This window comes from Lathyrus oleraceus, chromosome 5 (genome assembly GCF_024323335.1).
Source record: "Lathyrus oleraceus cultivar Zhongwan6 chromosome 5, CAAS_Psat_ZW6_1.0, whole genome shotgun sequence".
NCBI lineage: Eukaryota > Viridiplantae > Streptophyta > Magnoliopsida > Fabales > Fabaceae > Lathyrus > Lathyrus oleraceus.
Window position 1 is genome coordinate 581,557,336 of NC_066583.1, and position 13,534 is coordinate 581,570,869.

At 32.6% G+C, this 13,534-nt stretch overlaps 7 non-coding genes across 7 annotated transcripts; all 7 read right to left on the reverse strand.

Annotated features, from left to right (window-relative positions):
* Positions 1–6,757: 6,757 nt before the first annotated feature.
* Positions 6,758–6,861, reverse strand: LOC127089900 (small nucleolar RNA Z279/snoR105/snoR108). Its single transcript, XR_007791450.1, has one exon. It is a non-coding gene; the product is annotated as a small nucleolar RNA Z279/snoR105/snoR108 (small nucleolar RNA).
* Positions 6,862–7,706: 845 nt separating this feature from the next.
* On the reverse strand, positions 7,707–7,809 carry LOC127089898 (small nucleolar RNA Z279/snoR105/snoR108). The gene has a single exon (XR_007791448.1). It is a non-coding gene; the product is annotated as a small nucleolar RNA Z279/snoR105/snoR108 (small nucleolar RNA).
* Positions 7,810–8,723: 914 nt separating this feature from the next.
* LOC127089937 (small nucleolar RNA Z279/snoR105/snoR108) lies at positions 8,724–8,827 on the reverse strand. The gene has a single exon (XR_007791485.1). It is a non-coding gene; the product is annotated as a small nucleolar RNA Z279/snoR105/snoR108 (small nucleolar RNA).
* Positions 8,828–9,777: 950 nt separating this feature from the next.
* Positions 9,778–9,880, reverse strand: LOC127089889 (small nucleolar RNA Z279/snoR105/snoR108). The gene has a single exon (XR_007791439.1). It is a non-coding gene; the product is annotated as a small nucleolar RNA Z279/snoR105/snoR108 (small nucleolar RNA).
* Positions 9,881–10,790: 910 nt separating this feature from the next.
* On the reverse strand, positions 10,791–10,894 carry LOC127089797 (small nucleolar RNA Z279/snoR105/snoR108). Its single transcript, XR_007791351.1, has one exon. It is a non-coding gene; the product is annotated as a small nucleolar RNA Z279/snoR105/snoR108 (small nucleolar RNA).
* A 952-nt stretch (positions 10,895–11,846) lies between these two features.
* On the reverse strand, positions 11,847–11,949 carry LOC127089925 (small nucleolar RNA Z279/snoR105/snoR108). Its single transcript, XR_007791474.1, has one exon. It is a non-coding gene; the product is annotated as a small nucleolar RNA Z279/snoR105/snoR108 (small nucleolar RNA).
* A 912-nt stretch (positions 11,950–12,861) lies between these two features.
* LOC127089799 (small nucleolar RNA Z279/snoR105/snoR108) lies at positions 12,862–12,965 on the reverse strand. Its single transcript, XR_007791353.1, has one exon. It is a non-coding gene; the product is annotated as a small nucleolar RNA Z279/snoR105/snoR108 (small nucleolar RNA).
* Positions 12,966–13,534: the final 569 nt, after the last annotated feature.

Here is a 13,534-nt window from a genome sequence, read left to right on the forward strand (position 1 = left end):
TTCAACAACAACAACATGATATCAACACATAGCCTGATGAGGAGTATGAATACAACAAGTTCATATGTACATGTATAATAGGGTTTTCAACATCATAAACACAACCATAACAACTCATGTAATCACAACAATCATGAAGAGCACATCAAGCACATGTTCATGAAAACAATAACAACAAGAGAAACATCAACACATAACATGGATTACTCATGATTGTTTATGATTCTACAACCCTAACTTTTCTAGAAACCTAGAGTTTCTAACTAGAACTCACCTAGTAGAAGAAGAAGATGAAGTTGGTGATGATGAAGATGAAATGATGGTGCTTCCATGGCTTCCTTCTTCTTCTCCCATGAGTTTTCTTCTTCTCCTCTTCTTCCTCTTTCTCTTTCTCTTTCTCTTTTCCTCTTTCTGATATCTCTCACTCTCTCCTACCTACTTCTTCTTATCCTTTTCTTCTTTTCTTTTCCACCACACAAAATACTACATAATATATATAATATATATAATAATAAGTAGTGACATAAAATATCCTAAGTGATATTTCATCTTCCAGCACCAATTGACCAATTATTAATGTTACCAAAAATGTTCTCTCTTGTACTCATTAATATTGGTTTGTCTCTTTATTAATAATTAATCTCTTCAGAGTTCACCGGTTACTCTATTGGTCCCAATTGACAACATTTAGAGCACATAGGAGCTCCAATTGTTACAAATGACAAAAGATATAGTACATAGGAACTCAATTGGTCTTAACCGACAACTAATTGAGCATTTAAGGGAATATGGGATATTACATTCTCCCCCCCTTAAATTGAAATTCGCCCCCGAATTTCCTTCACTCAACAAACAAACAATCCTTGTATCAACGTCTTAGACCAACACTTGACCTCTCTTCGATTTCAAGTCTCTGACATACTCATTCTTCTAACTTGTATTTGCTATCAAATTTCCTTCTTCATAAACTCTTGAAACTTCTTGATTTCCATCACAATCTCAGTCTGATATTGGATTGACATTTAAACTTGCTTCCACTTAATTCATTTGATATTCTGCTCTACATCAGTTAGTCGCTTTCCTCCCGGAAACCACGACTTCCCTTTCTTTCACTGAGTTACACAAAACATAATTACAACATCTTATCTGGACTTGGTTAATCAATACTCATTAATCCTTCATAAGAAGATTTATTGATTCCCCGATCACAAACAATATTGACTACTCTTTTATTATTATGCCTTCAATAAATGTGACAACTTGTAATCCGTCTATCGATAATCTCATCAACCTTACTTGATCTGATAATGCATGCTACAAGCCTCTACTCCTACTAATTCACTTCTCACATACTACTCCAATGAGATAGAACCATTAGCACGAGATCGTCTTACTTTTATCCTTACCTCCATTCTTAAGAGTAACTATCTCCCTGATCCCTATAGACTTGATTGGGCTCTTTCTCTCGTCACCTTCCATTGTGATACTCTGATTCCAATAGTGGAACACTTGGGATTCCTAGGCACTACTGGTTAGCTAACAATCTTCAAAGAAATACACTTACCCTCAGAGTGCCTACCGTCCAAAATGGTACAAGAACCTTACCGACTTCCATTAGTAGAACAACTTCCTTGATGACTCACAAAAGTTCAGAATAAGACCAACACTCATCAGAAGATAGGTATCTAGGAGTTACATTGTTACAACCACAAAACATAAAACATCCAAATTCATCATGTGTTTGATGCAGCTAAACCAAATTAGTTTGACAATATCCAGTCCTGGTTACTATATTCCGTATCAAATCCTCTTGTAGGGCTTTGATTCATTCAAGATTTCTCCTGACACATGATCTCGACCAAAACAACATAACACCATCAAGGAACTTTAAATCATCAACGAGACACCACTTCTAAGGAACTTAAGCAATCTAGAACATAACTATGAGTGTCCATACACCTCATAGAGTCACACACAATATTTCACACACATCTAGCGACAACATTTCACTTCGTATCCAAAATCATTCATCTCAATCATCCTGTCCCATCTTCCATAATCCTAGCTCATGCTCTTACTCATATACAGTCCGAGTTACATGTTTAACTTCAGGAATATCTTATCCTCGTCCCTTCTTGGAAGTATAACTCATGAATCCTTCCAATACGGTAAAGTATCATCGTACACATCCATCACCATTCTCAGGGAGTCTACATCTAAGGCTATGAATCCGAATGAATTAATCAATTTCATACCATGACCAACCAATTCACACCTTGCCAATATATACCATATATCTAACTAATCTCTTCCAGATCACCACTTAGTAGGTCTCTTCCAAGTCCGTTCCATATAGTTATTCATAATCATAATAGTGGTACTTCCCAGACTTACTTAAACTGAGCATGGTCTACCAGGTTGGTTTTCCCACACGTCTAACTTCCATGATATCTCCTCAGATGACCAACTACGCACTACACCTTCAGAAATCCCAATTTCAAAACTACTAATCTGACTTGTGGTAACTTGTAACTCCATCCTCGATTTGTACATCCACAACGATACACTTATGACAATTAAGACACCCTTAGCTCCAACACGGCGTGAATGTTTATACTCCGAGATCAACCAACCAAACACTCCTCAAGGAGGTAAATAACAACCAGACTTCCAATAAGCCAATATTACTCTTGCAATCCAAATAAAAAGGCACTTAAGATGAACCTTATCATTGCCACACACTTATGATTGGAATTTTCTTCTAAACCAATACCTACTACACCCTTCATCATACTGGGGTTACTTGTCTAGATGACTTTCCACAAATAATCCTCATTGTCTCCCAATAAGCTCTTACAACATAACATATTCAACATCCTACACTTAGTCCACATGCTCCAGCTTGGTTTATCTTTCATTGTCTATCATCAAATCAACTTCTTAGAATACAAGACTCACCGCTCAACAAAATGTATGTTACTTTACATCCATCTCAAGACAAGGAATCCATTACACTTACTTGTGACCATAATGCTGCTATCACACACTTCTCTTAATACCAAGGTTTAACTTCTTCCATTCCACTACATACTCTAGAAATCCTCGATGCGAAAGATCGTCAACCACAAGCCCATAACTTTGTCTTAATGAATCTTAATGGTCCCATTGTACCTTTATCTAAAATGTACCCCATTACAACGATTGTATTGCAACATCCACACTACTTCCACACTCGGTGTTCACTTGTCTCTCTATGGTAATTCTCTCAGTTCCAATTACAAAACCATTCTACTAGAATTCCTTAAATCCAACTTATTTGCTCTTCTCCTCAACCAGATCTCATACAACCAAAACTCACAGGAGCTTCCATCACTATATAATGGACGTTATCTCTCTCCAACACAAACTCTTATAATTGATCTTTAGGTAACTTAACATTCCATAATGGTCTCTTACTAACACTGAACTGCTGACGAGCTATCCCAAATCCGATATCCCTTCTAAGATTGAATATACTTGATCTATCTTCTAGCTTCCATTTGGTCCATACATGTTTCACTTGGAACAGAAAACTATGTCCTCGAGTCTCTCCTTACACTTCACCACTACCTTAGGCTCCCAACAAAACTGAACGTCCTTATCCCTCAAGTCTTTAACCACTTGCAAGATATAATTCCAATTATATATATATATTCCATTAAGTACTCTCGTTCTTCCAAAATATTTTAGTGGCCTTAGAAACTGAAACACTAATACACTACCTCACTTCCAGACCTTATGACATATGTGTAACATAACCATCCTTTCTCCTTTACCATACGGAATTACTCACAATACTATTCCATATTAGTGAGTATATCTTACTCCACTAACAATTCACACCTCTCTCAAGCTCTGACAATTCATCCAATAGAGATCCTCAACTTCTCAACTCTGTTAACACCGCAGAATCGCTTGAATGATACACTACTCTTAAATTCCATAATACCCAAATCACAACTCCTCTGAAACTTCAATTGGGCCATCTAGTTCTCCTTACTTTCTAACTCTTGGCTTGAGCCTACTCTCAAAGCACAAGTTCAACCCACACTTCGGAGTCCTCGTGGTCGCTCAACCATGATCCTACCTACCATGCACATAGCATTAGGTTGATTAGGCCCAATACTATATACAGTGATATTAAGAATCATGTTGGCTAAACACACATATGAGGCAGGAATAGATTTACTTATGATGTTTCAAGGCTAGGTCGAGAATCGACCTGCTCTGATACCAACTGTAACAACCCGTATAATATATATCTAGAATAATATCATACAAGTGTTAATAATTGGTACTGATCCAACATAACTGCCTAATGGCATCAATATATATATATATATATATATATATATATATATATATATATATATATATATATATATACATGTCCAAACTAAAAACATCAATGGAACATGTTATACAATAATGCCTAAACAATAAAAATCTGAGAACTATGTACAATATCTTCATTGCACACAACTCCACAGCGGAAGATCATAATGAACAACAACCCTTGAAACATCTATAACAGTTGCTCTTATATTCAACCTGTAAGGATTACTTGAAAAATAACAACAATAATGGGATGAGATAATAATCTCAGTGAGTTCTCCTATCCTATGGGTCCACTCGGCTCTACAATGTTTTCTAGTCAATATTCAACTCATATCCAACTCAAGTCAACAAGGGAACGAAGACTTGAGCAATGGGGAACTATCTTGCAATTGTATGGCAACATGCATCTGAGTTCTCATAACTCAACCACGATCATTATTCAGATCACGACACATCAATTCCCGAACGGACTTATGTCTAAGCCAGGCCCGGTTCATGCATGCTCGTATGATTCGACTTTCACGGTGGAAATCGGGTCCTCTATGAGGCTTAATCCCCAGTTCAAGCGACCGTCACCCGTATGGGACTCTAACCCACCTAAGGTATCTCTCACCGTATGGGACTTCAACCGACCTAGGTGTCCACCTTTCCCCCATGTTCGCCATGGTTGGGGCTCAAACCCAATTGAGGCTCGAATCATTGGTCCCACATCCCAATGCTTACTCATCTAAGCATACCAATAGAGATGTGTACCACCACAGAAAACACACATTCTAAATACATGATCGGTTCCATAATCATCGGTTCCACGAACCATGACAAATTCATCAATCATAGGTGACTTCATTCACCATGATACACAAATAATAACATGGCATGTTCCATAATCATATGTGACTTCATTCACCACATTACACAAATAATAACATGGCATGTTCCATACAATGCGATTTTAGTTTCATGTTATTATTTGTGTAATATGGTGAATGAAGTCACCTATGATTATGGAACATGCCATGTTATTATTTGTGTATCATGGTGAATGAAGTCACCTATGATTGATGAATTTGTCATGGTTCGTGGAACCGATGATTGTGGAACCGATCATGTATGCAGAATGTGTGTTTTATGTGGTGGTACACATCTCTATTGGTATGCTTAGATGAGTAAGCATTGGGATGTGGGACCAATGATTCGAGCCTCAATTGGGTTTGAGCCCCAACCATGGCGGGCATGGGGGAAAGGTGGACACCTATGTGGGTTAGAGTCCCATATGGGTGACGGTCGCTTGAACTGGGGATTAAGCCTCATAGAGGACCCGATATCTACCGCGAAAGTTGAATCATACGAGCATGCATGAACCGGGCCTGGCTTAGACGTAAGTCCGTTCGGGAATTGATGCGTCGTGATCAGAATAATGATCGTGGTTGAGTTAGAGAACTCAGATGCATGTTGCCATACAATTGCGAGATAGTTTCCCCATCGCTTAAGTCTTCATTCCCTTGTTGACTTGAGTTGGTTATGAGTTGAATATTGATTAGAAACCCTGTAGAGCCGAGTGGACCCATAGGATAGGAGAACTCACTGAGATTATTATCTCATCCCATCATTGTTGTTATTTTTCAGGTAATTCCTTACAGGTTGAATCTAAGAGAACTGTTATGGATATTTCAAGGGTTGCTGTTTAGCATGATCTTCCGCTGTGGAGTTGTGTGCAATGCAGATATTGCACATAGTTCTTATATTTTATTTTTTGGCATTATTATATAACATGTTCCATTGATGTTTTTAGTTTGGAAATGTATATATATTGATGCCATTAGGCACTTATGTGGTGACAGTACCAAAATTTAACACTTGTATGATATTATTCTAGATATATATTATACGGGTTGTTACAGATAAGGGTGTTTTACATATGGGTGGCCAAACATGTCGGTATATACTGATGTATGAGAATCATTGAATACATTAGACATAAGAGGTATTTAGTACTTCATCATATGTATTGATGATTATAGTAGATATAGTTATGCAAATTTAATGACACACATATCTAAATCCTTTGAAAAGTTCAAGAAGTTTAAAATGAAGAAAAAAATCAATTGGACATGAATACTCAAATTTTTCGAATTGATCAAGGTGGTGAGTATTTAAAAAATAGTTTAGCTTTCTAAATATCCAATTTTTGGTGTTTATTTTTTTTTATATTAAACAAGTAAATTTAACATGTAAAAATTTGGCATTTTTTTAACATTTACAATAAATTTTAAAAATATTTAATAAGAAAATAAACATATGGAATAAATTACATAAAACTAAATTCAATAGTAACAAAATATTTTATAACTAGATTTACCCCCTTTAGGTTTGGACGATAGAGATCAAATTGGTCAAAGGAGAGTGCCCAATTGTCGTAACCAGGCTTGGGGCAGACACCCAAGTCGCATATTTAATGCGAGACTATACCACTCATCATGTCAAATTATTGCCTGAAGAATCATTGATTAATAACACTATAATCTACTATTCTTATATGGGTCATTTATTTCTATATCTCCAGATCTTCGATGCAGGACTAATATAAAGCCCATGTTTTTTGTTTACAACACTAAATTCCATGTAGCAACAAGTAACAACACCACTTACAATTTTTTTGTGCAGCTCAATGTTGTATTAGTTTAGCTGCAGATTCAAGGGATCTATCAATCACTTTGGGTTCTATTTAATGGACGAGATTTAAGTAAATATAGATTTTATAGAAACTAAAATATCATTTAATCTTATGTTATGTATTAAATTTATTCTTCAACTATATTTAAATTAATGGCTCCTCATTTTTAAGATCGACGTAAGGGTGTTTTACATATGGGTGGACCAACCTGTCTGTATATATTGATGTATGTGAATCATTGAAATACATTAGGCATTAGAGGTGTTTATTACTTCATCATATTTATGATGATTATAGAAGATATGGTTATGTGTATTTAATGATACGCAAATCTAAATCCTTTTAAAAGTTCAAGAAATTCAAAATTAAGAACAAAATCAATTGGACATTAATATTAGAATCATTCGAGCAGATCAAGGTGGTGAATATTAAAAAAAAAATAGTTTTCTAAATATCCAATTTTTGGTGCTTAATAATTTTTTTTATTAAACAGTAAATTTGTCATGTAAAAAGTTTGGCATTTTTTTAACATTTACAATAAATTTTAAACTTATTTAAAAAGAAAATAAACACTTGGAATAAATTACATAAAATTAAATTCAAAAGTAACAAAACATTTGATAACTAGAATTACCCCCTTTAGGTTTGGACTATAGAGATCAGATTGGTCAACGGAGAGTGCCCAATTGCCGTATCAGGCTTGGGACAGACACCCAACTCATATATTTAATGCGAGACTAGACCACTCATCATATCTCATTACTGCCTGAAGAATCATTGAATAATAACACTATAATCTACTATTCTTCGATGTGGGACTAATATAAAGCAATTTTTTATATTTACAATACTGAATTCCATGTAGTAAAAAGTGACAACACCTCTTCCAATTTTATTGTGCGGTTCAATGTTGCATTAGTTTAGTTGTAGATTCAAGTGATCTATCAACCGCTTTGGGTTCTATCTCATGGACGAGATTTGGCTTAATGTATTTTATCTCTTTCTTTTCTGAATCTTGTACTCGAAAGCCATCTCATTTTCATGGGATGTTATAAGAAATACAAATTATGGAGAATAAGCTTAAATAGATGTAAATTTTAGAGAAACTAAAATATCATTTAATCTTATGTTATGTATTAAATTTATTCTTCAAATATCTTTAAATTAATGTCTCCTATTTTGAAGATAGAGATAAGGGTGTTTTACATATGGATGGACCGACATGTCTGTATATACTGATGTATGTGAATCATTGAATACATTAGGCATAAGAGGTATTTAGTACTTCATCATATTTATTGATGATTATAGTAGATATAGTCATGCGTATTTAACGACACAAAAATCTAAATCCTTTGAAAAGTTCAAGAAATTTAAAATGAAGAAAAAATCAATTGGACATAAATATTCAAATCATTCGAGCTGATCAAGGTGGTGAATATTTAACAAATAGTTTATCTCTCTAAATATCAAATTTCTGGTGTTGATTAATTTTTTTTATATTAAAAAAGTAAATTTAACATGTAAAAATTTGTCATTTTTTTAACATTTACAATAAATTTATAAATTATTTAATAAGAAAATAAACACATGGAATAAATTACATAAAACTAAATTCAAAAGTAACAAAATGTTTTATAACTAGATCTACCCCTTTTAGGTTTGGGCTATAGAGATCAAATTGGTCAAATTAGAGTGCCCAATTGTCATAACCAGGCTTGGGGCAGAGACCCAAATCGCATTTGTAAAGCTATACTAGAGCACTCATCATATCTCATTTCTGCCTGAAGAATCATTGAATAATAACACTATCATCTACTATTTTTATAGCGGTCTTGTATTTCTATATCTCCAGATCTTCGATGTGGGACTAATATAAAGCAAACGTTTTTTGTTTACAACACTAAATTCCATGTAATAATAAGTTACAACACCACTTCCAATTTTGTTGTGCAGCTCAATGTTGTATTAGTTTAGCTGCAGATTCAAGGGATCTATCAATCGCTTTGGGTTCTATCTCATGGACGAGATTTGGCTTAATGTATTTTATCTTTTTCTTTTCTGAATCTTGCACTCGAATGCCGTCTCATTTTCAGGCGATGTTATCAGAAATAAAACTTATGGATAATAAACTTAAGTAAATGTAAATTTTATAGAAACTAAAATATCATTTAATCTTATATATGTATTAAATTTAATCTTCAAATATCATTAAATTAATGGCTCCTCATTTTTAAGATAGACATAAGGGTGTTTTACATATGGGTGGACCAACATGTCTGTATATATTGATGTATGTGAATCATTGAAATACATTAGGCATTAGAGGTATTTATTACTTCACCATATTTATTGATGATTATAGTAGATATGGTTATGTGTATTTAATGATACAAAAATCTAAATCCTTTTAAAAGTTCAAGAAATTTAAAATTAAGAACAAAATCAATTGGACATTAATATTTAAATCATTCGAGCAAATCAAGGTGGTGAATATTAAAAAAAATCTTTTTCTAAATATCCAATTTTTGGTGCTTATTAATTTCTTTTTATATCTTAAATAGTAAATTTGTCATGTAAAAAGTTTGGCATTTTTTTAACATTTACAATAAATTTTAAACATATTTAAAAAGAAAATAAACACATGGAATAAATTACATAAAATTAAATTCAAAAGTAACAAAACATTTGATAACTAGATTTACCCCCTTTAGGTTTGGACTATAGAGATCAAATTGGTCAACGGAGAGTGCCCAATTGTCGTATCAGGCTTGGGGCAGACACCCAACTTGCATATTTAATGCGAGACTAGGCCACTCATCATATCTCATTATTGCCTGAAGAATCATTGATTAATAACACTATAATCTACTATTCTTCGATGTGGGACTAATATAAAGCAATTTTTTGTTTACAACACTGAATTCCATGTAGCAAAAAGTGACAACACCACTTCCAATTTTATTGTGCGGTTCAATGTTGCATTAGTTTAGCTGCAGATTCAAGTGATCTATCAACCGCTTTGGGTTCTATCTCATGGACGAGATTTGGCTTAATGTATTTTATCTTTTTCTTTTCTGAATCTTGTACTCGAAAGCCATCTCATTTTCATGGGATGTTATAACAAATAAAAATTATGGAGAATAAGCTTAAATAGATGTAAATTTTAGAGAAACTAAAATATCATTTAATCTTATGTTATGTATTAAATTTATTCTTCAAATATCTTTAAATTAATGTCTTCTGTTTTGAAGATAGAGATAAGGGTGTTTTACATATGGATGGACCGACATGTCTGTATATACTGATGTATGTGAATCATTGAATACATTAGGCATAAGAGGTATTTAGTACTTCATCATATTTATTGATGATTATAGTAGATATAGTCATGCGTATTTAACGATACAAAAATCTAAATCCTTTGAAAAGTTTAAGAAATTTAAAATGAAGAAAAAATCAATTGGACATAAATATTCAAATCATTTGAGCTGATCAAGGTGGTGAATATTTAAAAAATAGTTTAGCTCTCTAAATATCCAATTTCTGGTGTTGATTAATTTTTTTATATTAAACAAGTAAATTTAACATGTAAAAATTTGGCATTTTTAATCATTTACAATAAATTTAAAAATTATTTAATAAGAAAATAAACACATGGAATAAATTACATAAAACTAAATTCAAAAGTAACAAAATATGTTATAACTAGATCTACCCCTTTTAGGTTTGGGCTACAGAGATCAAATTGGTCAAATTAGAGTGCCCAATTGTCGTAACCAGGCTTGGGGCTGACACCCAAGTCGCATATGTAAAGCGAGACTAGACCACTCATCATATCTCATTACTGCCTGAAGAATCATTGAATAATAACCCTATAATCTACTATTCTTATAGCGGTCTTGTATTTCTATATCCCTAGATCTATGATGTGGGACTAATATAAATCACACGTTTTTTTGTTTACAACACTGAATGCCATGTAGCAACAAGTAACAACACCACTTCCAATTTTGTTGCGCAACTCAATGTTGTATTAGTTTAGCTGCAGATTCAAGGGATCTATCAATCGCTTTGGGTTCTATCTCATGGACGAGATTTGGCTTAATGTATTTTATCTTTTTCTTTTCTGAATCTTGTACTCGAATGTCGTTTCATTTTCATGGGATGTTATCAGAAATAAAACTTATGGATAATGAACTTAAGTAAATGTAAATTTTATAGAAACTACAATATCATTTAATCTTATATATGTATTAAATTTAATCTTCAAATATCTTTAAATTAATGGCTCCTCATTTTTAAGATAGACATAAGGGTCTTTTACATATGGGTGAACCAACATGTCTGTATATATTGATCTATGTGCATCATTGAAATACATTAGGCATTAGAGGTATTTATTACTTCATCATATTTATTGATGATTATAGTAGATATGGTTATGTGTAATTAATGATACACAAATCTAAATCCTTTTAAAAGTTCAAGAAATTTAAAATTAAGAACAAAATCAATTGGACATGAATATTTAAATCATTCGAGCAGATCAAGGTGGTGAATATTAAAAAAAAATATTTTTCTAAATATCCAATTTTTGGTGCTTATTAATTTCTTTTTATATCTTAAATAGTAAATTTGTCATGTAAAAAGTTTGGCATTTTTTTAACATTTACAATAAATTTTAAACATATTTTAAAAGAAAATAAACACATGGAATAAATTACATAAAATTAAATTCAAAAGAAACAAAACATTTGATAACTAGATTTACCCCCTTTAGGTTTGGACTATAGAGATCAAATTGGTCAACGGAGAGTGCCCAATTGTCGTATCAGGCTTGGGGCAGACACCCAACTTGCATATTTAATGCGAGACTAGGCCACTCATAATATCTCATTATTGCCTGAAGAATCATTGATTAATAACACTATAATCTACTATTCTTCGATGTGGGACTAATATAAAGCAATTTTTTTGTTTACAACACTGAATTCCATGTAGCAAAAAGTGACAACACCACTTCCAATTTTATTGTGCGGTTCAATGTTGCATTAGTTTAGCTGCAGACTCAAGTGATCTATCAACCACTTTGGGTTCTATCTCATGGACGAGATTTGGCTTAATGTATTTTATCTTTTTCTTTTCTGATTCTTGTACTCGAAAGCCATCTCATTTTCATGGGATGTTATAACAAATAAAAATTATGGAGAATAAGCTTAAATAGATGTAAATTTTAGAGAAACTAAAATATCATTTAATCTTATGTTATGTATTAAATTTATTCTTCAAATATCTTTAAATTAATGTCTCCTGTTTTGAAGATAGAGATAAGGGTGTTTTACATATGGATGGACCGACATTTCTGTATATACTGATGTATGTGAATCATTGAATACATTAGGCATAAGAGGTATTTAGTACTTCATCATATTTATTGATGATTATAGTAGATATAGTCATGCGTATTTAACGATACAAAAATCTAAATCCTTTGAAAAGTTTAAGAAATTTAAAATGAAGAAAAAATCAATTGGACATAAATATTCAAATCATTTGAGCTGATCAAGGTGGTGAATATTTAAAAAATAGTTTAGCTCTCTAAATATCCAATTTCTGGTGTTGATTAATTTTTTTTATATTAAACAAGTAAATTTAACATGTAAAAATTTGGCATTTTTAATCATTTACAATAAATTTAAAAATTATTTAATAAGGAAATAAACACATGGAATAAATTACATAAAACTAAATTCAAAAGTAACAAAATATGTTATAACTAGATCTACCCCTTTTAGGTTTGGGCTACAGAGATCAAATTGGTCAAATTAGAGTGCCCAATTGTCGTAACCAGGCTTGGGGCTGACACCCAAGTCGCATATGTAAAGCGAGACTAGACCACTCATCATATCTCATTACTGCCTGAAGAATCATTGAATAATAACCCTATAATCTACTATTCTTATAGCGGTCTTGTATTTCTATATCCCTAGATCTTCGATGTGGGACTAATATAAATCACACGTTTTTTTGTTTACAACACTGAATGCCATGTAGCAACAAGTAACAACACCACTTCCAATTTTGTTGCGCAACTCAATGTTGTAATAGTTTAGCTGCAGATTCAAGGGATCTATCAATCGCTTTGGGTTCTATCTCATGGACGAGATTTGGCTTAATGTATTTTATCTTTTTCTTTTCTGAATCTTGTACTCGAATGTCGTCTCATTTTCATGGGATGTTATCAGAAATAAAACTTATGGATAATGAACTTAAGTAAATGTAAATTTTATAGAAACTCCAATATCATTTAATCTTATATATGTATTAAATTTAATCTTCAAATATCTTTAAATTAATGGCTCCTCATTTTTAAGATAGACATAAGGGTGTTTTACATATGGGTGGACCAACATGTCTGTATATATTGATCTATGTGCATCATTGAAATACATTAGGCATTAGAGGTATTTATTACTTCAT